Source organism: Idiotropiscis lumnitzeri, chromosome 12, assembly GCF_059441095.1.
Source record: "Idiotropiscis lumnitzeri isolate Australia: NSW breed Sydney's pygmy pipehorse chromosome 12, RoL_Ilum_1.0, whole genome shotgun sequence".
NCBI lineage: Eukaryota > Metazoa > Chordata > Actinopteri > Syngnathiformes > Syngnathidae > Idiotropiscis > Idiotropiscis lumnitzeri.
In genome coordinates this window covers 2,836,420-2,860,178 of record NC_142402.1, presented here as the reverse complement: position 1 = coordinate 2,860,178, position 23,759 = coordinate 2,836,420, and the positions used below count along the sequence as shown (strand labels likewise).

Here is a 23,759-nt window from a genome sequence, read left to right as displayed (position 1 = left end):
GGGGAAACATAAAAAAAACATTCAGTGATGGGAAAGTTGTGAATGAGTGCTTAAATGCGGTTGCACAAACATTATTTAAAGGAAAACACAAAGCCCAGATGTGTGAAATAATCTACCAAATCCCAATGGCCCTGACTCTGTTCCAACCCAGATTTAAGTTATTGGCAGGGCAGTCACAAACTAATTTTTCTCATTAAGAGAAGTTAAAAAAAATATTCAAAAGAAAAGGTGGTGTCAAAGCTCATTTTGGATTCGTTTTTCATGAGGACAGCCATTTTTATTGATTGTGTACACAACATGTTGACCTGTTTTACTTGGATAATTAGGCTTTCCTTTTTTTTTTGGGCTGATAACTCTTTGATTTAAGAAAAAAAAAGATAAAAGGTGTTAACTCAATGCTTAGCACTTGATATATTTCTGCAGGAGATATTTTACTGTTTTTTCTGGAAGTGGCACCCTTAAGTTCCTGGAGCCACATTTTCTTGAATGTGAAATAAACGCCTTATATTTGTTTGACTGGCAAAGGTGTTTAATGGGAACATTGCTAAATATTTAGTATATGAGTGTGCTCTGTTGAAAATGACTAAATATTGAAACTATATAAAAATGTTAACATAGGCTAGACATTAAGGGAAGTTGGACTTTGGTTCGGACCTTTTAATTGGAAGACATTTTCGTTGTGGACCTCTGTGACTTTTAATAGAATACCTCTGCACTATAGGCTTCCATTTTCCATTCTAGTCCTTGGGATGTCAAACATTAAATATTCAATGATATTTTATAATCCCCAAAGGCATTAACTAATAAACATTAAATCTTTTGGTGCCTTTGGACTTTTGTAAAGTCCTGGATAAAAATAAAATTATAAGCGGTGTGTAAAAAAAAAAAAAAAGGTTAAATGTTCTTTGTGTTCAATTGATGTAAAGTGTTTACATTTTTAAATGTATTTTTAATGTTATGAAAAGCATTCTAATTTTTATCCTTGCCATATTCTGTTGAATTAATACAAATACAACAAATTTGAAATTGTTGAGCTGTCAGTTATCATTTGATTGCTTTTTACTTATGGCACTAATACAATAAACATCAGTCAAATTGAAGAGTTGTTGCTAGGGAGGTTGTGTGATTTGACGTGTGGTGGCCCTTTTAAAACTGACAGCTAAATCTTGAGTATGGATTAATGCAAAGCCTTACCAGTTTGGTACACACTTCCTAAAACAAAATTGCTCAAATTTCCTTTAACAATGCAACTGTTATATTAATGAATGACATTCATTTGCGAATACACTAATAATTTTAAAGATTTCTTACAGTGACTAGGATAAACATCACGATCAATATGCAACAATTTATTACTATAAATTTACATTTTCATATGATCACTTCTACAACATGCAAGGAAATACAATTTTCCATCACTGGTGTGCTTTCAGAACAGACCGGAAGGCTACTGATGTGATCTATGGGGGCTACTTGCTGCCCACGGTTGTGATCCCTACTAATTAATATTTATATTTAAGTATTAGCAATGCACCTTTTGTGTGGCAGCCTTTTCCTGCAACAAACATCTAACGGCGTTTTTTGCGAACTGCTTTATGCGAGAGTTACACACGTAACCTCCTAAAATCCAATCTTGTAAAAACATTCATGACTAAATCCTAGCTGCAGCTGTTTGAATAAAGTATGGACTATACCATCAGGAGCAGATGCTGCTGAGGAAATCTGGCTTACATAATAAGATATTATCTAACATTGCTGTGAACATACAGTATATTTAACAGAGCCTGAGGATAGGCTAGTGTAGTTCTCAACCTTTTTTTCAGTGATGTACACCCTCTGAATTATTTTTTTCAGCCAAGTACGCCTGAAACAGCGCAAGACTTTAAACATGCCAATAGTGTCTGATTTATTAAACTTTAGAACCTTTCAAGCTTCATTTGTATTGTAGACAAAAAAACAGTGTCCTCTTTTGGATCATAGAAGAGATTTTATCAGGTCTTAAGCGATAGTGAATGGCTTCTTGGCTTTAGCTACGAGCAAAGACACCACATAAGAAGCTTCCACATCATATCTTGAGATGATCTGAATTCAGAGTTTCCTCCTGTTAGGAACAAAACATCCACGTTTCGTCTTGAGATGGCGCTGCAAATGCGCTGGCTTCGTGCAAGTTGGCAAGTTTCTCCCACAAAAAAAAAAAAATACTGTGCCTCAAGTTTGTTGCAACATACAACCAGAATTTTTCCGACTGGTTTGGCCTTCTTTTAAACATTTTAATACTTACACTTTAACTACAACTCCATTGTTTGCGTATTCAAGTGATTGACAGGTAGCGAGAGGTGGGACATAACAAGTTGGGTTGAACCATTCTCGTTTGGGGTAGAATCTGAATTTTTAAAATAATGATACTGAATAACCTACTGAAAATAAAATTTGTTTTATGGCCTTATATTTTGCCTGCAATTTTTAATTAATTAAATATTTATTTAGAAAGGATTTTTGTTTGCTTTATTTAAAATATCGTGTACACCTGTAGTTCCTTCAAGTACCCCCAGGGGTACCCATAGCCCCATTTGAGAGCAGAGTTATCGGCGACGGCCAAACGGCGTCGGGAACGGACTTACAAGTACTACGTCACGCGCAGGTGCCAGCCAAATACAAAGAATTAAATGAATAAATAAATAAATAAATAAAACAGCGTAGTATCCCTTTTAGCCCAACAGACATGATGTGTGATATGTGTCCATATTGTTTTTAATCACCACACTGCGTGCGTATGTGTGTGTGTGTGCGTGTTTTGCTTTTATTTATTAATTTTTTTGGGCTGCATGTCAGTTTGTGCGGTGATTGTGTGATATGGAAATTATGTTATTGATGCCGATTGGATGTCATCAACAAGGTAAGCGGGTCAGCCAGAAATACTGATGGAATGACGTTTGGAATGCCGGCCTCTGATGCCATGTCAACAAACCCATTCATTGTGCAAGTGCTGTTGTAGCCCTGCATTATGCCGCAGAGTCTGGTGGCACACGAGGTGTGTGTGATAGGTGGCACACAGGCCCAAAAAGAACACCATTCAATTTGGGCTGCAGCGTGTTCTCCGTGCCTATCCAATAGGAGAGATGCTAGTCAAAACAGAAGCAAAGTCAAGTTTATTTGTAGTCCCTTAATCACCTGAGTCTGTAAAAGCTTGACAAGTCTCACAATGGCTAAAATCAGCAACATCCCCTGATCTAAACCTCCCGACCATCCCAAATCATCTCAATATACGTTAGGTTAGACAGAAACCTCACCGAAAGGTAGTGTGCGCCAGCATTACATTTTTTTCTTAATAATATAGTACCAGCAAAGAAGTGGTCCATAAATGACCCATTTGTCACTCAAAAAATCTATGTATTTTTTTTTATATGATAATAAAACCAGCCTTCATTTTCAATTTTATGAATTTGTTTTGGAGAAACCAATACTCAAAACGCCCCTTTCTGCTCAGCTATACAGCCACGCCACCATCCCTCTTCCGATGTTTTCCTGACAAAATTTCTTTATTCAAAATCATCTTACATAAGTCAATTATATTTTGGCAAGTTCCTAGTTGAAATTTTCTTACGGTAGTAGAAAGTGAATTGTAGATTTAAGTATACTAATTTTCAATGAGTTGCAAAAAAAAAATAAACTGCGAAACAGTTCTTCAGCAGAGCAGCCCTGGGCCAAACACTGAAGCTCCAATCTGAGCCAGGAAAAGTCCTGACTGTTTGTGTTTGCCTGCACTAAATTATCCAGCTTTAGTCATCATGAATGCAGACAGAAGCAGAGCATTGTCAGCAGGCTTACCACTGGGGCCCTGAAATAAAACTCCATGACTTATCCTACACTACATGACAAAGTTTACATTTTGAATGGAAGAAAATGTTTGTAACAAATTATGTGCGTTGTCATTTCCACACATAAACTATAATTAGATGATTGACACAGATCTGATCAGGTGAATCCGGATTGGTTGAAATTATGTATTTGTCACAATTTGTCCGATCAACAACGTAATTGATCGGGTCCACGAAATAAGACATTACAGCAAACACCACCTTGTTCACTCCAGGGACGTTGTCGCGTGTCGTGTGCACATAAAGCCTTTGCACTGGGAGGCGGAACTTTTCGCCTCCACGCCCTCGAGTCAACCATGGCAAACAGGTCAGAGGTTAGCGGCCAGACCAGGAACAGCTCAGAGGCCCCTTGACTTATAACAATAGATTCGGTTTTCCCTTGGCCAGACGCGGGTCATTGCAGACTTCCTTGCTCAGGCGGGCAATGACAGTGAGACTTGGATAGGCATAGTTGGGAGAAACGGCCCTTCTGATCAGAATGCAAGTAGTGTTCTGTTATTGAACATATTGCTCCATCTTCTGATCAGATCGGTGATTGTATTTTGATCTGATCAGTGATTGCCCCAAAATCCTGTTTGTGTAAACTAAGCCTACAACACTGATCATTATTTCTAAAAAGGATATTCTGGAGCCCAGGAATCGTCCCAAAGACAGGAATAGGGCACTATTTCCAATACCACAGTAAATAGAGATGTCATCTAGCCACATCAAGCAGCTTCTGAAGGACAGTAGAAAAATATGTTCCAATTTGGTTCTTGTAACCATTAATACCACTGTGTGTTCCCGGTGAGTTCATTTTTTTACATTTTAAATTTAATGTAATACAAGAAAGTGTTTCCATTCTTCTTGCACAGAAAAAATCCAACTCAAATAAAAAATATAAATTGTCTTGTCATTGGTCAACAGATTCTTTTCTGCTCAAAGCTTATCAAAGTTCTTGTATTATTGTCTAAAAATCCAATGTTAGCTAACCAAAATGCTAATGCTGCATCTATACATAATATTTACATACTAAGGCATTCTACTGTCATTCAGCATTTTTTTAATAAAGATAAAGATAAAGATGTCCCACAATGGGGAAATTTTCAGTGCTACAGCAGCAAAGATATAGATCACACAGAGGCGGTGGCGTAATGTAGCTGTTAATGTATAACAATAGCAACAGACATTCATAAAAAGCATGCAAATATACACAGTATATACGTATAAACACAAATCCCCATGTATATACACACTTACATGCCATAACATATACAAGTGTAAGGGAATAATCCTAATATCTGTCCATGGCACAGAGGGGAAATAAATGAAAATGCTGCAATGATAAAAAAAACACTGCAATGATATAAAAATACTGCAATGGTAAAGATACTGCACTGATAAAAGTACTGTAATGATAAAAGTACTGCAATGATAAAAGTACTGCAATGATAAGAATACTGCAATGATAAGAATACTGCAATGGTAAACAAAATACAACATTGGTCAATATAAGTACACCATTGGATAAAGTACAGTAGTAGTGTGTATTGCATCCTAGGACTGCACAATTGCACTAATGCCCGAAACCTGAAGAATGAACTCAATGGCTAAATTGATGACACGTCTTTCACAAGAACCGCCTCAAATCTCAGCGGTTAGATCAATAATATTGTAAACCAGAGATCGTGAGTCTAATTGTCACTGCGGCCTGCTTGCAAGTTAAAGACTTGGTATCAAGCAAGGCTAGGTGGTTATCAGAATCCCCTGAATGTGTAGATCAACAGGTATGCATTTTGTCTGCTGCGAGTCAAGCAAAGTACTTGGGTTTTCTCTGGGGAAATTTCTGCATACAAAACCTGTGCTTTTGTTAGCTCGTTAACAAAAAATGCTCACGGCACCCATACGTGCATGGTCTTATGGTCTCAAACGTTCCTAACCAAGTCCTAACAGTTCCTCACCGAATCCTAACACTTCCTAACAAAGTCCTAACCTTTCCTAACGTGAATTCCTAACACTAACACGTTCCGAACAGCGGGGCAAAGGGGGTAAAAGAGCCAATCATCTTTCGACTTTGTGACTTGAAGGCGCAGTAAATGAAATGAACCAATCATGGCTCTTTGTTGACTTGGAGGGCGGGGCGGATGAACCAATGACGGTTAGTCTCATCACGCAAAAAATCCCCACAAAGGTTTTCCTCTTATTATAATTTGTGCGTTTGGATTTTCATTGCTATATCAAAAACATTGTAGCCATAATGTTTGAACGAGAATGGCAGTACAGCTCGTTCACTCACTGACCTGTTGGGGAACGAGAAGTGACGGCACGAATCGTTCACTCACCGAGTCCTTCGTGAACGGAAAGTGACGACACGAATCGTTCACTCACAGAATCGTTCGTGAACGGGAAGTAACGACACAAATCGTTCACTCAACGAGTCACGTTCACAGAAAAGATTCATTCTTTGAACGAATCGTTCGCGAATGACACAAACTACTCTAAACAGACCCCCCCCCCCAGTCGCTACGAGTCAAGTTCATCGACTACGCTCGTCTTCGCAGCACGTACTTCCCCACCAACGACGCTCGTCTTCGCAGCACATACTTCACATCAGGTAAGATTTAACTAAGTGTGCTACCATGAAATGCACTGTAAAGTTTAGTTTGCGTGTGTGATTTTTAGTATATATTCCACTCTAAATGCGCTAATGCTAACCGCTTGATAGCTCAACGTGGGTAGATAACGAGTCGCCGTGTCCAGGCAGTAGCGTATAATGTAGGCTTCTAATGATTTAAATGCACGACATTTTTTACTTTTAACGATATGCCCAATAACACGTTGCATATGTATGTGCTACACACAAAAATTACGCCCATAACATAATTATTGAAGAATACGGGCGACGTAGCTTATTGGCGTGCGGCTATACGAACCGGACCAGACGGAGGTTAGTTGAAACCGAAACCGGCAGAAAGTGAACTACCACAGAATAGTTAGTTAGCATGTATTACAGAGTAATTATTACGGATAACTTTTACTTTTAACGTAACTGTTGACGTTCGTCGTATGCTAACCGCTTGATAACTCAACGTAGGTACTGATAACGAGTCGCCATGCAGGTGATATCCTATATCGCAGAGGTATTCAATTAAAAGTCACAGAGGTCCACGACGAAAATTTCTTCCAATTAAAAGGTCCGAACCAAAGTCCAAATTCCCTAAATGCCTAGCCTATGTTCACATTTTTATATAGTTTCAATATTTAGTCATTTTCAACAGAGCACACTTATATAAGAAATATTTAGCAATGTTCCCATTAAACACCTTTGCCAGTCAAACAAATATAAGGCGTTTATTTCACATTCAAGAAAATGCGGCTCCAGGAATTTAAGGGTGCCGCTTCCAGAAAAAAACTGTAAAATACCTCCTGCAGAAATATATCAAGTGCTAAGCATTGAGTTAACATCTTTTACCTTTTTTTCTCAAAGTTATCAGCCTAAAAAAAACGGAAAGCCTAATTATCCAAGTAAACCAGGTGAACATGTTCAGTACACAATCAATAAAAATGGCTGTCCTCATGAAAAACTAATTCAAAATGAGCTTTGACACCACTTTTTCTTTTGAATATTTTTTTAACTTCTCTTAATGAGAAAAATGAGTTTGTCACTGCCCTGCCAGTGACTTAAATCTGGGTTGGAATGGAGTCAGGGCCATTGGGATTTGGTAGATTATTTCACACATCTGGGTTTTGTGTTTTCCTTTAAATAATGTTTGTGCAACCATATTTAAGCACTCCTTCACAACTTCCCCATCACTTGAACGTTTTTTATGTTTCCCCAAAATCCATGATACTTTTACTGAATATTCGTTTGCATGCCGCTGGGATGTAAACGAAAATGTAAAAATCTGTTGTACTGCACTCGAAGTTCGATGTTTTTGCATGCGCTCATCTCAAACGTCAGCGGATAACTGTGCACAAAAGGGCGGTGCTTTGTTTCGTAGTGGCGCATCGCAATGTTGCGACGGTTTCGGCGCATATGATGCACACTGGTTTTAAATTGGCTGCAGCCAGATCGAAACTAAATTTCTCCGTCCATTCATTTAAAACAAGACGCATCGACCTCGCTAACTTTTTATCAAGGCATACTGTCAGCAGCACTCTCTTCCGGTCTGCTGCGCAATTGGCAGTGGATTGTAAACAAAAGATTTGATTGGCTCAAATCAGTGATGTCACGATCCGTCTGTTTGTGTTTCAGCCGAGTGGGCGTTCCCTCCGCGCTCGTACCCGCCGCACATCAACTGGCAGGTAGAGACGCGCCCACGAGCCGCGCAGCTGAACCACATCGCGCTCTTGATTTCGGGCTACTTAAGCCACCGACGCAGACCTGTCTGTGTTGGATTATTATCCTGCGATGCTCACGCTCATGCTCCTTGCTCTAGCTCTTGCCCCTCTTGTTCCGTGTGTAGATTATTGCGTTTACGTTTGTTTTTGTCTCAGCTACTTTTCGGCTCGCTTTTCGTTCTCGTTTGCTGTTTGGATTTCTCTTATCCTTTGGTGGTAAGCCATCCTCGTTTTTTCGTATCCCTTGCTGTGCAAGCGCTTTAAGTTTACTCGTCGCTTTTCTTTCCTGGTGTGATTGTGTCCACCAGCGTTTTTCGTTCTCGTCCCTGCGACGGCTGTAATTGTAGATACCTGATTACGGCCGAAAAGCGATCCTGACAAGTGACGCCTTTTCCGTATTTACTAGAATTGCAGCGCCAACGTTTGCGAATGCGCCCTGAAAAAAAATTATCAAAGATTGGCCATGGGTCCGGTCCGAATCATCCCGCGGTCCCGCCATTTGGTGATGCCTGCTATATCGTATAATGTAGGCTTCTAATAATTTATAAGAATGACATTTTTAACTTTGATCAATATGCCAAATAATACGTTGCATATGTATGTGTTGTATATAAAAATAGCGGCCGTAACTTAATACTTACTACCGTAACTTATGCGGGCGACGTGGCTTATTGGCGAGTGGCTATACGAACCGGACCAGACTGATATTCGTTGAAACAGAAACCGACAGAAAGTATGCTGTGAACTACCACGGAATAGTTAGTTAGTAGATGTAAGGTAGTGGCTCGAAGCCACTACTTTACATATTTATTGTAGATTAATTATTACGGATAACTTTTACTTTCAACGGAACTGTTAACGTTTGTCGTAATTATTTTATGGTGGTAGAGTAATTTTACCTTATACTACTACTAGGCTAATAACCATAATTGTCCCTTTTCAGCAGAAATGACCAAGACCGGAAAACCAGATTCCTACTGGGCAGGGGTGATGACCCTGTTTGCTCGGGGAAAACACACATGTACAACTGGCCAGAAGCCCGGATCCAAAACATGGAGATTAACGCTGGAAAAAATTAAAGGTTGCCCCCTCAACCCCCTTCCAGGTCAAAATGTCCCCAAACTGGACATATTTGGGAAAAAAATCTCATGCAAATGTGGCTACCATCAGGTAATTTATATATAATTTAGTTGCAAAACTGTACTGCGCAATTAAGAGAACTATAATAGAAAATGGATGACACTTTAGTCCTTAAACTTGATGATGTGTTTTATTTTGGCTCAGTAAAAGTGTACTGTTCATGTAAAACCCTGTTCTGTTTTCCCAGTCAACAACCAAGGAGATGGAGAGATCAGCTGCCAGTTCAGATCCACAGGGCAGTGCAACAGCTGTAAACATGGAGACTTTTCAGGCTCCTCATTGTCAGCCGGGGTCGAGTGCTGCAACCACATCTTCGGCAGTTGCAGCAAATGAGGGGGAGTCTATTCGCTGCTCACTGTGTGGACAAGAAGTTTTGGCTAATCAGTACACGGTGCACCTTTCAGATTATCACATTGCGGAACAATGTGAACATTGTGGTGTGAAGTTGTTGGATGCTCTTAACTTGGCATTCCACCAGGATTTCTGTCATTGAACAGTTCCTTCCAAAATCCTTGCCCCTTCCCCTTCCAAAGCCCAAAAGAAAGCTCCAGCGATGCGCAACATCACACCCTCACCCCAAGATGTTCCCGTCCCTCCCAGAGTTACTGAGATGGCACCAGCGACTCATAGCAGTCCACCACATGTTCCTGCCCCTGCTGCTGCCCTGCCTACTGCACAACCAATGCACCCATTACCTCTGTACTCTCCAGAGGAAAGCCCTGGAAGCCGTTTCCCGCCGCAGTTTCGTCGGATTATTAAACCTACAGACCAGGAATGGATTGCTCGTGTACTATACAACGCAAATGGGCAATTTAAACAAAACATAAAGAAACACATGGCACTATCCTCCAAACCCTATTAGATCTGCTACACCCCCAGACCCCCACCACTATTTTAGGCAGAGGATGTTCCTGTGGGCTCCAATGCGCATGTGTGGCATCCCTCTGAAATGTGTACAGTGCAATAGAAAGATGCACCACTCTGGCCTGTATCCCAAGGTCAGAGAGGTCATCGATGTGGACTCCAAATATTATTTGATAGGGGGGACTACCGAAAGTGCAGTTCCTGCAAAATACCATTCTGTCCTTGGAGTGTTGACATTTTAAAACAGCTCGATCCCTCCAATTGCAACAAATTCCCTGCTGTGTTAGCTAAACGTTTAGCACTGGACAGAAAATGTGTCACACTTCTGCATCCTCAAACAGCCAGGAATAGTTTCAGTTTCCTGCAGCCGGCCTTCCAAGAGGCACACAGTGAGGAGTGGGCAAGGAGGACGATTGATTATTTGAAGGATTGTGAACTCCATAAAAGATCAGCTGTACTCACACAGTCTAAAACTGTGTATCCGCCAGCTCCCGCCTTCTCCCCACTGCCCTTGGCCCAGTGGTTCAAGACAATCATACCAACAATGTTGTGGCTCATGTGGATGAACTAAACGCTGTCATCACGTCAGTGTTCGGGAGAATTTTGAAACTTGACTCCACCAAGAAAGTAAATGTAAACTACTATAAGCTTGATTTAATATGCAGTTTTACGGTTGGCTAAATATTGTATATATGTGTGCTGTTGATGTTACAATTTAGATAACTAGAAAACTGCGGCGTGGATGACCAATGTCGGAAATGAGTATGGTCAAATCCTCAATTCAGTTCTCACAACTGGTGAAGGGGTTGGGCTGGAAGACCTGTGTCAGGGAATTGTCAAGCGTTACAGGGATGCTGGTGAACCACAGCCAGACGCTATCTATGTCGACAGAGACTGCTGCAGTGACAGAGGTGAGTTATCCTCCAATTTAGTATTAAAAAAAACGAATATGATACATGAATGAAACTGTTTTGTTTGAAGATTACAATCTCTGGGAACCAATATTATCTCCCCAGCTCTAGTGAAGTGGCTAATTCTATTAGCGATCTTGTGGAATTATACAGGAGGGAGCCCATTTCTCCGTTCGTTTCGGCCATGGACGTCTACTGTGCGGTTGGATATCTTTCATTTTATGGGGAGATTCACCAATGGCCTCACCACAGAACACCATCCACAGTATGGCACATTCTGCTCTAAACTTTCAAGCTGCATTTTTGAGTGGGACGAGACGGACGTCACTGCCCTGAAAGAGGCCAAGCAAGCAGAGCTGAGGAAGAAACAGCAGGGCCATGAGCTAACAGATGCCCAGGTGTTGGCAAGCATCAGTACGAGTGAGCTAACCAACCACTGCCGCAGGAGAACCCGGGGGATTGAGGGGACCCGTGCCCTAATCAAAGGTCTGCTGGACTCTATGTGGGCTCTCACTGACAGCATTGGACTGCACCTCATTAACCATGAGAGCATGTCCCGGGTGTGGCAATTGCAGCAAAAGCACATTACCTGCATCCAGGATCCCCCTGGAGTTGTACTGTACACTAACACTGGATCTGCACTGGACAAGGGAGACAACACGCTGCAAGTCTTAAGATGTGACACACTACCATCCAAGGCCTCATAGCTCAGTGGCTAGACCACTGGTCTTGCCGGGGTTGTGAGTTCAATTCTCACTAAGGCCTGTTAGCAAGCCGCGTATTTGGTTTCAAGTGAGGATAACTGGTTATTAGAACAGTTGTCACTGTAAAACATCCACCTCATACAAGCTTAGGAATTTGTCTCAAACGAGGATACGTGGTCATTTGAATAGTACTTACGAGAATCATCTTCTGAATCTGTAGAAGTAAAACAGGTGTGGTTTTGGTCTGCTGCGAGTCAAGTCAAGTATTTCTCTGAAAAAATTCCTTTCGGCTGTGCTTTTGTTAGATCGTTAACAAAAATGCTAACGACACAGTACCGTCCTAGAGCTCATATCTCAGTGGCTAGTGCACTGGTCTTGTAGACCAGTGGTCGTGAGTTCGATTCTCACTGAGGCCCGCGAGCAAGATGAGTATTTGGTTTCAAGTGGGTACAACTGGTTTTTTGAATAGTCATCCATCGCTGGAGAACATCCACCTGACACAAGCTTAGGAATTTGTCTCAAATGAGGATATGTGGTCATTTGAATAGTCCTAGTTATGAGAATCGTCTTCTGAATCAGTAGAAGATCAACAGGTATGGTTTTTGTCTGCTGTGAGTCAAGTAAAGTACTTATTTGAATATCTCAAGATTCCATTCGGCTGTGCTTTTGTTAGATCGTTAACAAAACTGCTAATGGCACAATACCATGCGAGGCCGCATAGCTCAGTGGCTAGAGCACTGGTCTAGTAAACCAGAGGTCGTGAGTTCAATTCTCACTGAGGCCTTCGAGCAAGCCAAGTATTTGGTTTCAAGTGAAGATGACTGGTTAGTTATATCTACCTGACGCAAGCTCAGGAATTTGTCTCGAATGAGGATGTGTGGTCACTTCCGGTTCCGGCGCCACGCGAGTGGCTGCCTGTTTACAGCAGCGTGGCTCACTATTGAGCCTTTTTCGTGTGTTTTTTCCCTTTACCCTGTTTTATTTTATTTTTACCTCATCTCAGCAGTGGACATACAACTTGCGGTGGTTTTACTGCTGTTGGGGGCTGTTTTTTGCGCGATTGTGTCCGGAGATGAAACTCGGAGCTACGGATCGATCGTGTACTCAAGAGATCAGCTGTTAGCACTCCGTGCTAACCCCGCGTCGGCTCCCGGAGCGAGACCCGATATCCCCCGCGAGCTCAGGAGGAAGAGACGGGGATGTCGTGCGGGGGCTAAACGCCAGGCAAGGAGGAGATGATACAACCCCGTCCTCCCGTCCGTTATTATATTATGTTAGATCCCTCCCCAATAAAATGGACGAGCTAACAGCGCTAACTCGGCACGAGAGGATTGTCCGGGAGGCTAGCTTGTTGGTGTTCACGGAGTCGTGGCTAACAGAGCCAACGCCGGACGCCGTCGTGGAATTGGACGGCTTCCAAATACTACGCGCGGACAGGACACTGGAGAGCGGAAAGAGAAAAGGGGGAGGGCTGGCTGTGTTTGTTAATGATAGATGGTGTAACCCTGGGCACATAACTGTTAAGGATCAACTTTGCAGTCGGGACAATGAGCTGATAGCTGTTAGCATGCGTCCGTTCTATTTACCGCGAGAGTTCAGTCATGTGATCGCGGTGGCGGCGTACGTGCCACCCTCTGCTAACAGTGAGACAGCCTGTGACGTACTGACTGCAGCTGTGAGCAGGCTACAAACACAGCACCCAAATGCCCTGCTCCTTATCTCTGGTGATTTCAATCATGCTTCTCCTTCCTCCTCTCTGCCTTCATTCACACACCAGAGACAATAAAATATTGGACCTTTTCTATGCCAACACCAAGGAGGCGTACACATCACTGCCCCTCCCCCCGCTGGGCAAAGCTGACCACAACTTGGTTGCTCTCCTGCCTGTGTACAAACCTCTGGTCCGCAGGCAGCCAGCTGTGACACGCACAGTTCAGCGATGGTCCGGAGAAGCCGAGGAGGCCTTAAAGGACTGTTTCAACACAACTGTGTGGGAGGTATTCAGCGAAGCTCACGGTGAGGACATTAATGGTCTAACAGACACAATTACAGACTATATTAACTTCTGCATGGAGAACACAATTCCCACCAGGACTGTAAGATGTTTCTCCAACAACAAACCCTGGATCACACCGAACATTAAAGCTCTCCTGAAGGAGAAAAAAAGGGCTTTTGTTTCAGGCGACAAGGACGAGCTGAAGAGAGTGCAGCGTCAGCTGAGAAGGAGGATCCGAGAGGGGAAAAAGTCCTACAGGATGCGGATGGAAGAACAACTGCAGCGGAACAATGCCAGGGATGTCTGGAGGGGCCTGAAGACCATCTCAGGCCACGGACAACCAGGTAAGACCCAGAAGGGGGGGGGGCTTCAGTGGGCAAATGAGTTGAACCTATTTTTCAATAGGTTTGATCAAATGCCTGACCCCGCTCAGGCTCCCCTGCTGCAGCCCCCACCAACCCCTCCTGCCACTGCGAACGAGACCCTCTCTCTCTCCACAGCCTCCAGTTCCCAGCCTCATCAGACAACCACCACTTCCTCCTGCTCAGCCTTGTTCCTCACAACATCTCAGGTAAAGAACCAGCTGAGGAAGATGAAGGCGAGGAAGGCAGCAGGCCCAGATGGGATTAGCTCCTCAAATCCTGCGCAGACCAGCTGTGTGGAATCATCCAGCACATGTTCAACCTGAGCCTGAAGCTGGGCAGAGTACCTCAGCTGTGGAAAACATCCTGCCTGGTTCTGGTTCCAAAGACACCCCATCCGAAGGAGCTCAACAACTTCAGACCAGTGGTGCTGACGTCTCATCTGATGAAGACCCTGGAGAAACTGGTCCTCGTCCATCTGCGCCCCCTGGTCAGCTCCTCAATGGACCCACTCCAGTTCGCATACCAGCCTGGCATCAGCCTGGCTCCACACTTCACTCTCCCACCTGGAGAAGGCGGGGGGCACGGTGAGGATCATGTTCTTTGATTTCTCAAGTGCTTTCAACACCATCCAGCCCGCCTTATTGGGAGACAAGCTGGAACAGGCGGGAGTGGCCCACCACCTCATCACATGAATCCACGACTACCTCACAAACCGGCCACAGTACGTGAGGACACAGGACTGTGTGTCTGACGTGCTCCTCTGCAGCACGGGAGCACCGCAGGGAACTGTTCTGGCTCCCTTCCTGTTCACCCTCTACACCTCGGACTATAAATACAATTCCACAACCTGTCACTTGCAGATGTTCTCTGATGACTCTGCGATTGTCGGCCTCATCACTGACGGAGACGATCGGGAGTACAGAGGGGTTACGCAGGGGTTCGTGGACTGGTGTCAGCAGAACCGCCTCCAAATCAACGCTGGGAAATCCAAAGAGCTGGTGGTGGATTTCCGCAAGCGTCGGCACTCTCCACCTGCACCAGTGAATATCCAGGGAACAGACGTTGAGAGGGTCTCAACTTACAAGTACCTGGGTGTTCATCTGAACAATAAACTGGACTGGAGCGACAACACAGACGCTCTCTATAGGACGGGTCAGAGCAGACTCTTCCTACTCAGGAGGCTGAGGTCCTTTGGCGTTCGGGGAACACTCCTCAGGAACTTCTATGACTCTGTGGTTTCATCAGTCATCTTCTATGGAGTGGTCTCCTGGGCAGGAGGCATCTCGGGCCGGGACAAAAAGAGACTGGACAAACTAGTGAGGAGGGCCAGCTCTGTCCTGGGCTGCTCCCTGGACTCTGTGGACTCAGTGGGGGGCAGGAGGATGACGGCAAAACTGTCATCAATGCTGGACAACCCAGCCCACCCACTCAATGACATTCTGAGAACACTCCACAGCTCCTTCAGTGATAGACTGTTACACCCTCGCTGTACCAAAGAGAGATTTCGCCGCTCCTTCCTGCCGACTGCTGTCAGACTTTTTAACAAGAACATTGGGTCAGGCCTACAAACGGGAGGGCATTAGTGCAATTGTGCAGTCTTAGGATGCAATATATACTACTACTGTACTTTCAGCCAATGGTGTACTTAAATATTGACCAATGATGTATTTTGTTTACCATTACAGTATTCTTATAACAGTACTTCTATCACTGCAGCATTTCTACCATTGCAGGACGTTCACTATTACAGTACTTTTATCATTGCAGTACTTTTATCATTGTAGTACTTTTATCATTGCAGTATTTTTCTATCGTTGCAGTACTTTTACTATTACAGTACTTTTACCATTGCAGTATATTTTATCATTGCAGTACTTTTATCATTGCAGTATTTTCTATCATGCAGTACTTTTCTATCATTTCAGTACTCTTACCATTACAGTACTTTTATCATTGCAATATTTTTATGATTGCCGTATTTTCAATCATTCAGTAGTTTTTACCATTACAGCGTTTCCCCCTCTGTATAATGGACAGGCATTAGGAGTGTTTCCTTACACTTAGATACGTTTATACTGTGTATATTTGCATGCTTTTTATGAATGTCTGCTGCTAATGTTATACATTAACGGCTACATTACGCCGCCGACTCTGTGTGATCTATATCTTTGCTGCTGTAACACCTCAAATTTCCCCATTGTGGGACTAATAAAGGACATCTTATCTTATCTTATCTTATCTTATCTTGAATAGTTGTAGTTATGAGAATCATCTTCTGAATCTGTAGAAGATCAGCAGGTATGGTTTTTGTCTGCTGTAAGTAAAGTACTTTTCTGAAAAAAAATCCAATCAGCTGTGCTTTTGTTAACTCGAAAACAAAAATGCTTACGGGACACTGCCATCCTAGGCCTGATAGCTCAGTGGCTAGGTCACTGGTCTTTTAAACCAGGGGTCGTGAGTTCAATTCTCAGTGAGGCATGTTAGCAACCCAAGTATTTGATATCAAGTGATGATAACGGGTCAATTGAATAGTCGTCCATCTCTGTAGAACATCTACCTGACACAAGCGTAGGAATTTGTCTCGAACGAGGATACGTGGTCTTTTGAATAGTCGTAGTTATGAGAATCATCTTCTGAATCTCTAGAAGATCAACAGGTATGGTTTTTGTCTGCTGTAAGTCAAGTAAAGTACTTCTCTGAAGATTCCCTTCGGCTGTGCTTTTGTTAGATGGTCAACAAAAATGCTAACGGCACACACTACCATGCAAGCCCTCATAGCTCAGTGGCTAGAGCACTGGTCTCATACACCAGGGGTCATGAGTTCCATTCTCACTGAGGCCTGTTAGCAAGCCCAGTAATTGATTCCAACTGAGGATAACTCGTCATTTGAATAGTCATCTTCTCTGAAGAAAGTCTAACTGACAAAAGCTTCGGAATTTGTCTCAAATGAGGATAACTGGTTATTTGAATAGTTGAAATTATGAGAATCAGCTTTTGAATCTGTAGATCAACAAGTATGGTTCTTGTCTGCTGTAAGTCAAATAAAGTACCTCTCTGAAAAAATTTCTTTCGGCTGTGCTTTTGTTAGATCGCTAACAAAAATCCTAATGGCACACTGCCATGCAAGGCCTCATAGCTCAGTGGCTATAAGGCTGGTGTTGTAAACCAGGGGTCGTGAGTTCAATTCTCACCGAGGCATGTTAGCAAACAAAGTATTTGCTATCAAGTGAAGATAACTGGTTATTTGAATAGTTGTCCATCTCGAGAACATCTAACTGACACAAGCTTAGGAATTTGTCTCAAACGAGGCTATGTGGTCATTAGAATAATCATAGTTATCCGAATGGTCTTCTGAATCTGTAGAAGATGAGCAGGTAATGTTTTTGTCTGCTGTAAGTCAAGCAAAGTAGTTCTCTGAAAAAATTCCTTTCGCCTGTGCTTTTGTTAGATCGTTAACAAAAATGCTAACGACAGTCTCGTCCTAGAGCTCATAGCTCAGTGGCTCGGGCACTGGTCTTGTAGACCAGGGGTCGTGAGTTCGATTCTCACTGAGGCCTTTGAGCAAGATGAGTATTTGGTTTCAAGTGAGGATAACTGGTTATTTGAATAGTCATCCATCGCTGTAGAATATCTACCGGACACAAAGCTTAGGAATTTGTCTCAAATGACGATATGTGGTCATTTGAATAGTCCTAGTTATGAGAATCATATTCTGAATCAGTAGAAGATCAACGGTTTTTGTCTGCTGTGAGTCAAGTAAAGTACTTATCTGAAAAAGTTCCTTTCGGCTGTGCTTTTGTTAGATCGTTAACAAAAATGCTAACGGCACACTAACGTACTAGGCCTCATAACTCAGTGGCTAGAGCACTGGTGTTATAAACCAGGGGTCATGAGTTCAATTCTCACTGAGGCTGGCTAGCAGGCAGAGTATTTGGTTTCAAGTGCGGACAACTGGTTATTTGAATAGTCATCCATCTCTGGACAACAGCTACCTGACACAAACGTTAGGAATTTGTCTCAAACGTGGAAATGTGGTCATTTGAATAGTCTTAGTTACCTGAATGATCTTCTAAATCTGTAGAAGATCAACAGGTATCATATTTGTCTGCTGTGAGTCAAATAAAGTACTTCTCTGAAAAAAATCCCTTCAGCTGTGCTTTTGTTAACTCGAAAACAAAAATGCTTACGGCACACTACCATGCAAGGCCTCATAATTCAGTGGCTAGACCACTGTTCTAGTAAACCAGGGGTCATGAGTTCAATTCTCACTGAGGCCTGTTAGCAAGCCAAGTATTTGCTCTCAAGTGAGCATACTGGGTGAATTGAATAGTCATCTTCTCTGAAGAACATCTAACTGACACAAGCTTTGGAATTTGTCTCAAATAAGGATAACTGGTTATTTGACTAGTCAAAGTTATGAGAATCATCTTCTGAATCTGTAGATCAACACGTATGGTTTTTGTCTGCTGTAAGACAAGTAAAGTACTTCTCTGAAAAAATTTCCTTCGGCTGTGCTTTTGTTAGATCGTTAACAAAAACGCTAACGGCACACCACCATGTAAGGCCTCATAGCTCATTAGCTAGAGCACTGCTCTTGTAAACCAATGGTTGTGAGTACAATTCTCATTGCGGCCGGCTAGCCAGCCGAGGATTTGGTTTCAAGTTCGGACAAGTGGTTATTTGAATAGTCATCCATCTCTGTACAACAGCCACCTGACACAAGCGTTAGGCATTTGTCTCAAACGGGGAAACAGGTATCGTTTTTGTCTGCTGTAAGTCAAATAAAGTACTTCTCTGAAAAATATTCTGCTGAGCATTTGTAAAATCGTTAACAAAAATGCTAACGGCACAATACTATGCGAGGCCTCATCGCTCAGTGGCTAGAGCACTGGTCTAGTCAACCAGGGGTTGTGAGTTCAAATCTTACTGAGGCCTTTGAGCAAGACAAGTACTTGGATTCAAGTGAGGGTAACTAGTTATTTGAATAGTCATCCTTCAATATCTACCTGACGCAAGCTTAGGAAGTTTTCTCAAATGAGGATATGTGGTCTTTTGAAGAGTCGTAGTTATGAGAATCATTTTCTGAATCTGTAGAAGATAAACAGGTATGGTTTTTGTCTCCTGTGAGTCAAAGTTTCTCTGAAAAAAATTCCTTCTGCTGTCCTTTTGTTGGATCGTTAAAAAAAATCCTAGGCCTCATAGCTCAGTGGCTAGAGCACTGGTCTTGTAAACCAGGGGTTGTGAGTTAAATTCTCATAGTGGCCTGTTAGCAGTCCAAGTATTTGCTATCAAGTGTCCATCTCTATAGAACATCTCCCTGACACCCGCATAGGAATTTGTCTTAAACAATGAAATGTGGTCATTTGAATAGTCTCTCCTACTGTCCTACTCCTACTTGTATCTCAGTGTTGAGCATTAGCAAACTGCTCAAATTAACCAGTAGTTGTGGGTTCAGTGTGTGAAGTACAGTAGTGTTGGAGTAGTAGTGCATGTTGCATTTTTCTTTCTGCTTGCTGCCTTCTGCTTTCAGTTACTGCCGCCGGTTAGCCCCTGCTTCTGGGGGTGAAAAGAGGAGCCAAGCGTGTAAGCCTCCTCAGCCACTACATAGCCTCTCTCGTGTTATCGCCTAAAAATGCAATGTGAGCTCATTAACCAAAATGCTAATGCTATGCATCGATAGAACATCTCTTTGCTCTGTGGTTCTAGTTAGTATGCTAAGGCATCTTACTGTCGTTCAGCATTTTTTTAATGAACCCAATAGCTAAAATGACTCAGTGGTTAGACCACTAATCTTGTGGTTAGAGCACTTGTCTTGTAAAGCTGTGGTCGTGAGTTGATTGAGCGATTCAGTGAGTTCAATTCTTTGAGGTATCTGACAGCAAGTGAAGGAATTGGTATCAAGCAAGGATATGTGGTATATCAGAATCATCATTGGATTGTGTAGAATGTCATTAGGTGAGTGTTTTGTCTGCTCCCAGTTAAGCAACATAATTGGGGTTTCTCTGAAAAAAAATTAAGAGTACCGTCTAATGTTGTTCCGATACCACTTTTTGGGTCCTGGTACCGATAACGCTAAGTGGCTGTTTTGAAAAATTAAAATATAAGCACAAATTATTTCGTAATTCTAACGAATTGCATTCTCACTTGGATGAAAAATTATTCATTCACCATGCGCACAAAGGCTGTCAAATCTTCAACATGACCACTGAACATCATCACAACATACATGCTCTGATCACTTTATATCAGTTATGGTTTTCTTTTTCAGTGGGACAGAATACATTTGATTGAAATTTGAAGCATATTTATGGGTAATTATGTATATGTGTAGTAAAGGCTCAGCTTTCTCTTTAATTTGGTTCGTGTGAGATCACGTTCGTGCATTGTTCTCTCGCATTGTTGTATGCAATATTCCTGTTTCTGACTTAGGTCAGTTGCATCCTTTACAGTTCAGCTTAATATTTAAGCCTTGAGGTTGATGACAAAAACCTACGTACATCTAGTTGTACTCGTATTGTTAAGTTAATTACGGTTTGTATGCTCGTAAATTAGTTAGCCACATTAGCCCGCTAGCATTAGGCTTCTGCCGTCCACGGTCATTAATATGAGACTTTAGGGGCATGGATTCTTCTCAAATTGTATGTTGTGTCGTCTTTGAGTGTAGAGATGGCCACCGCCCCCTTGCTATGTTGACGAAGGAGTGATTGAATTAGCATTGCATGTGTCATTCTTTCCTTGTCGTCACTGAATATAGTTATTTATGTGGCCCCTAGATGGTGCTGTTATGCTGTCATTTCTCTGATTCATTTGTGTACATTCATATAATTTGGAACATTCACGTGTTCAGTGTATCTGTCAATAGTTTCTGAATATTATTTGTAATATTGAAAGTTGAAACTAATTCATATTTCCCCTTGTTTGTTTGCAGACTCAATCAATTTATCAATCAGTCAATATTATTATTTGAGCATCAATGTATGTTTGCTTACAAGACAAGTTCAGTAAAAATAAAGATGTCCCACAATGAGGAAATTTGTAATTTAAAGGATACTAAATCGCCCCTTGGAGTCCTGTCCCTTCTAGTCTGTGCTCTGACTGGCATGCCATCTTGTTTACAGTTAGCTTTGACACATATATATAATACATACATACATATACATATACATATGTATATATATACATATATACATACATACATACATACATACATATATATATATATATATATATATGTATATATATATATATATATATATTCAATTCAAAGACTGTTCTAATAGCTTTCTTTGATTTTTGAAAACAATCTAAATGGAGACATCGTTACAGACATTTTTTTCAAAACATTTCTCAAAAACTGCCCACAAGCACCACACTCCAGCAGTGTTGGGTTGTAAGGCCCAGTGGTAACTTAAACACAGTGTTTTCTTCTGAGACCTGCTAAAGACAGCTAATATGGCACAATACTTGCAAAGTATGCAAATTATTTTTTAAGTAAATCAATTTGAGTTAACTGAGTGAAAATATTTAACTGAGTTTTTTTGGATTAATCTAGAGCTACAAGTCCCGTATATATAATTTAGGGCTGTGAAAATTAAAGCGTTAACTCAGGTGATTAATCCAAATTTTTTTTAACTCAGTTAAATATTTTAACTTAATTAACTCAGTTTGATTTACTTAAAAAATCATTTGCATACTTTGCAAATATTGGGCCATATTAGCTGTTCATCTATAGCACGTCTCAGAACAAAACACCATGTTCAAGTTACCACTGGGCCTTGCAAAGCGACTCTGCTGGAGTGTGGCGCTTGTGGGCAGTTTTGAGAAATGTTTCCAAAATGCCAGTAAAAATGTCTCCATGTAGATCGTATTCAAGAATCAAAGAAAGCTATTAGAACAGTCTGAATTAAAATATACTTCATTTGGTGATTTTACATCAATTCCAAGATATTATTCAAGTAAATATCTGTTACAAGCTTAGCAAAAAATAGTAGTTGAAAAATGTGATTAACCACAATTAATCATGGAATTTTTTGTGATTAATTAGTTAAAGAATGTATCACTTGACAGCACTTATATATATATATATATATATATATATATATATATATGAGAGAGAGAGAGAGAGAGAGAGAGAGAGAGACATGCATACATACATATATACTTATATGAAAACTGAGTTTGTAAATTACTGTTCTTTGTTTAATGGAAGTCAAAATCTGTATATTTTTGCTGGGGTGTTGTGGGCTCTATGTTGCTTTATTTGTTTGTTTGTCTCTTGTCAATTTGGCTACCTCTGCACTATACTTTCCATTCATTGGGAAGACATTGCTTGATAAAATGTATGGCTCGAAGCTAATATACTGGATTTTTTTGAACTCTAAAAAAAATACCTAGTCAAATGATCAGTAAACAAATCGAAGCCTGTTAACGATCCACATCATTTAAAATCTGTGCTTTTTAGAGGCGGGGACATCGAAAACATGCTGGAATGGGGCTCTCGAGGACAGGATTTGGGCACCACTACCCTCGAGTCTGCTCAAAATCCACTGACTGTGCCACCTTGTAACATAAAAAAGCAACCGTTTCCATATTGTTTGTGCACCGGAAGCACAGTCGGACCCGTGCTCGATGACAGGGAGGGCTTTGGGTGGATGCTATATAGCAGCTGATACACCGTAAACACAAAGTATACTTGCGCACGCTCGCGCTCGTGATGCAGCAAAGCAATGCCTAACCCTCACCGACATCAGCACCGCCATGCAGGGAAGCTAGCAGCGTCGCCGCGTCAACACACGCGCAGATCTTCGAACACATTAAAAGCCTCCAAAATCACTACTTACACTACTTCTCTTCATTCTAATAAAACTATGACGTACAAATTAACGCTAATGAGCGGTTGCCTGTAAAACAGTTTGAGAACAATGGCTGTGTTTTGACATCACAGCAAAGAAGAGCTACAAGTCCCGTTGACCGCAAAAGATGCATAGTCAATAGATTAAAAGCGTCAGGGAGCTTCGCGTCGTATTAACGTAGGTTAACGGGTCTTACCTTGATGCTTAGCCGAGGAAAACAAAGGATGGAGCTACGGTTGCCAACCGCTTGGTAGGTGCGTCTTTCGGCCTGACAGCATCCTGTTCGCAGCTACAGCAATGCTGGCACGTCATTTAGCATGTGCACGAGAATGTCCGTTCACACTTTTCACAATAAAAGGCGACAACGGTATCGCACGGTTCATTTTCAAAAAGATCAAATTTGATTCACGCATTCAGAAATATTAATAAGCTAGGTGTACCACTACAGAATTTAATATTTGAACGCTTAGGCTAAGCCAACAAATACGTCCACCTTTGTTTTGAAAGTAAAATCCAATTAACTACTGAGAGATTTGTTCAGATGCTACATTATAGCAGTCTGTAGTGAGACTAAAACGCCCCCTTCAAAGAAATAAATTCAGCATTTCTACCATTTTTGCATTGTAAAAAATGCCTTTGACACGTCATCTTTAACACTGCTTATCCTGGACAGCCCATGTGTCAAACTCAAGGCCCGGGGGCCAGATTTGGCCCATGACCTCATTTTAT

The 23,759-nt window shown here is 41.7% G+C and overlaps 1 protein-coding gene and 2 non-coding genes across 4 annotated transcripts in view; 2 read left to right on the top strand and 1 right to left on the bottom strand.

Moving 5' to 3' along the window:
- Positions 1 to 23,365, bottom strand: part of fam110b (family with sequence similarity 110 member B) — a 48,535-nt gene extending 25,170 nt beyond the window's left edge. Inside the window, exon 1 of one of the 2 annotated variants that reach the window (XM_088311389.1) lies at positions 23,227 to 23,365. The gene's annotated coding sequence lies outside the window, so the exon portion shown is untranslated. The remainder of the gene's footprint in view (positions 1 to 23,226) is intronic. The other variant, XM_088311391.1, reaches the window with a different exon arrangement.
- Positions 12,529 to 12,601, top strand: trnat-agu (transfer RNA threonine (anticodon AGU)). Its single transcript has one exon. It is a non-coding gene; the product is annotated as a tRNA-Thr (tRNA).
- On the top strand, positions 19,041 to 19,113 carry trnat-agu (transfer RNA threonine (anticodon AGU)). Its single transcript has one exon. It is a non-coding gene; the product is annotated as a tRNA-Thr (tRNA).
- Positions 23,366 to 23,759: the final 394 nt, after the last annotated feature.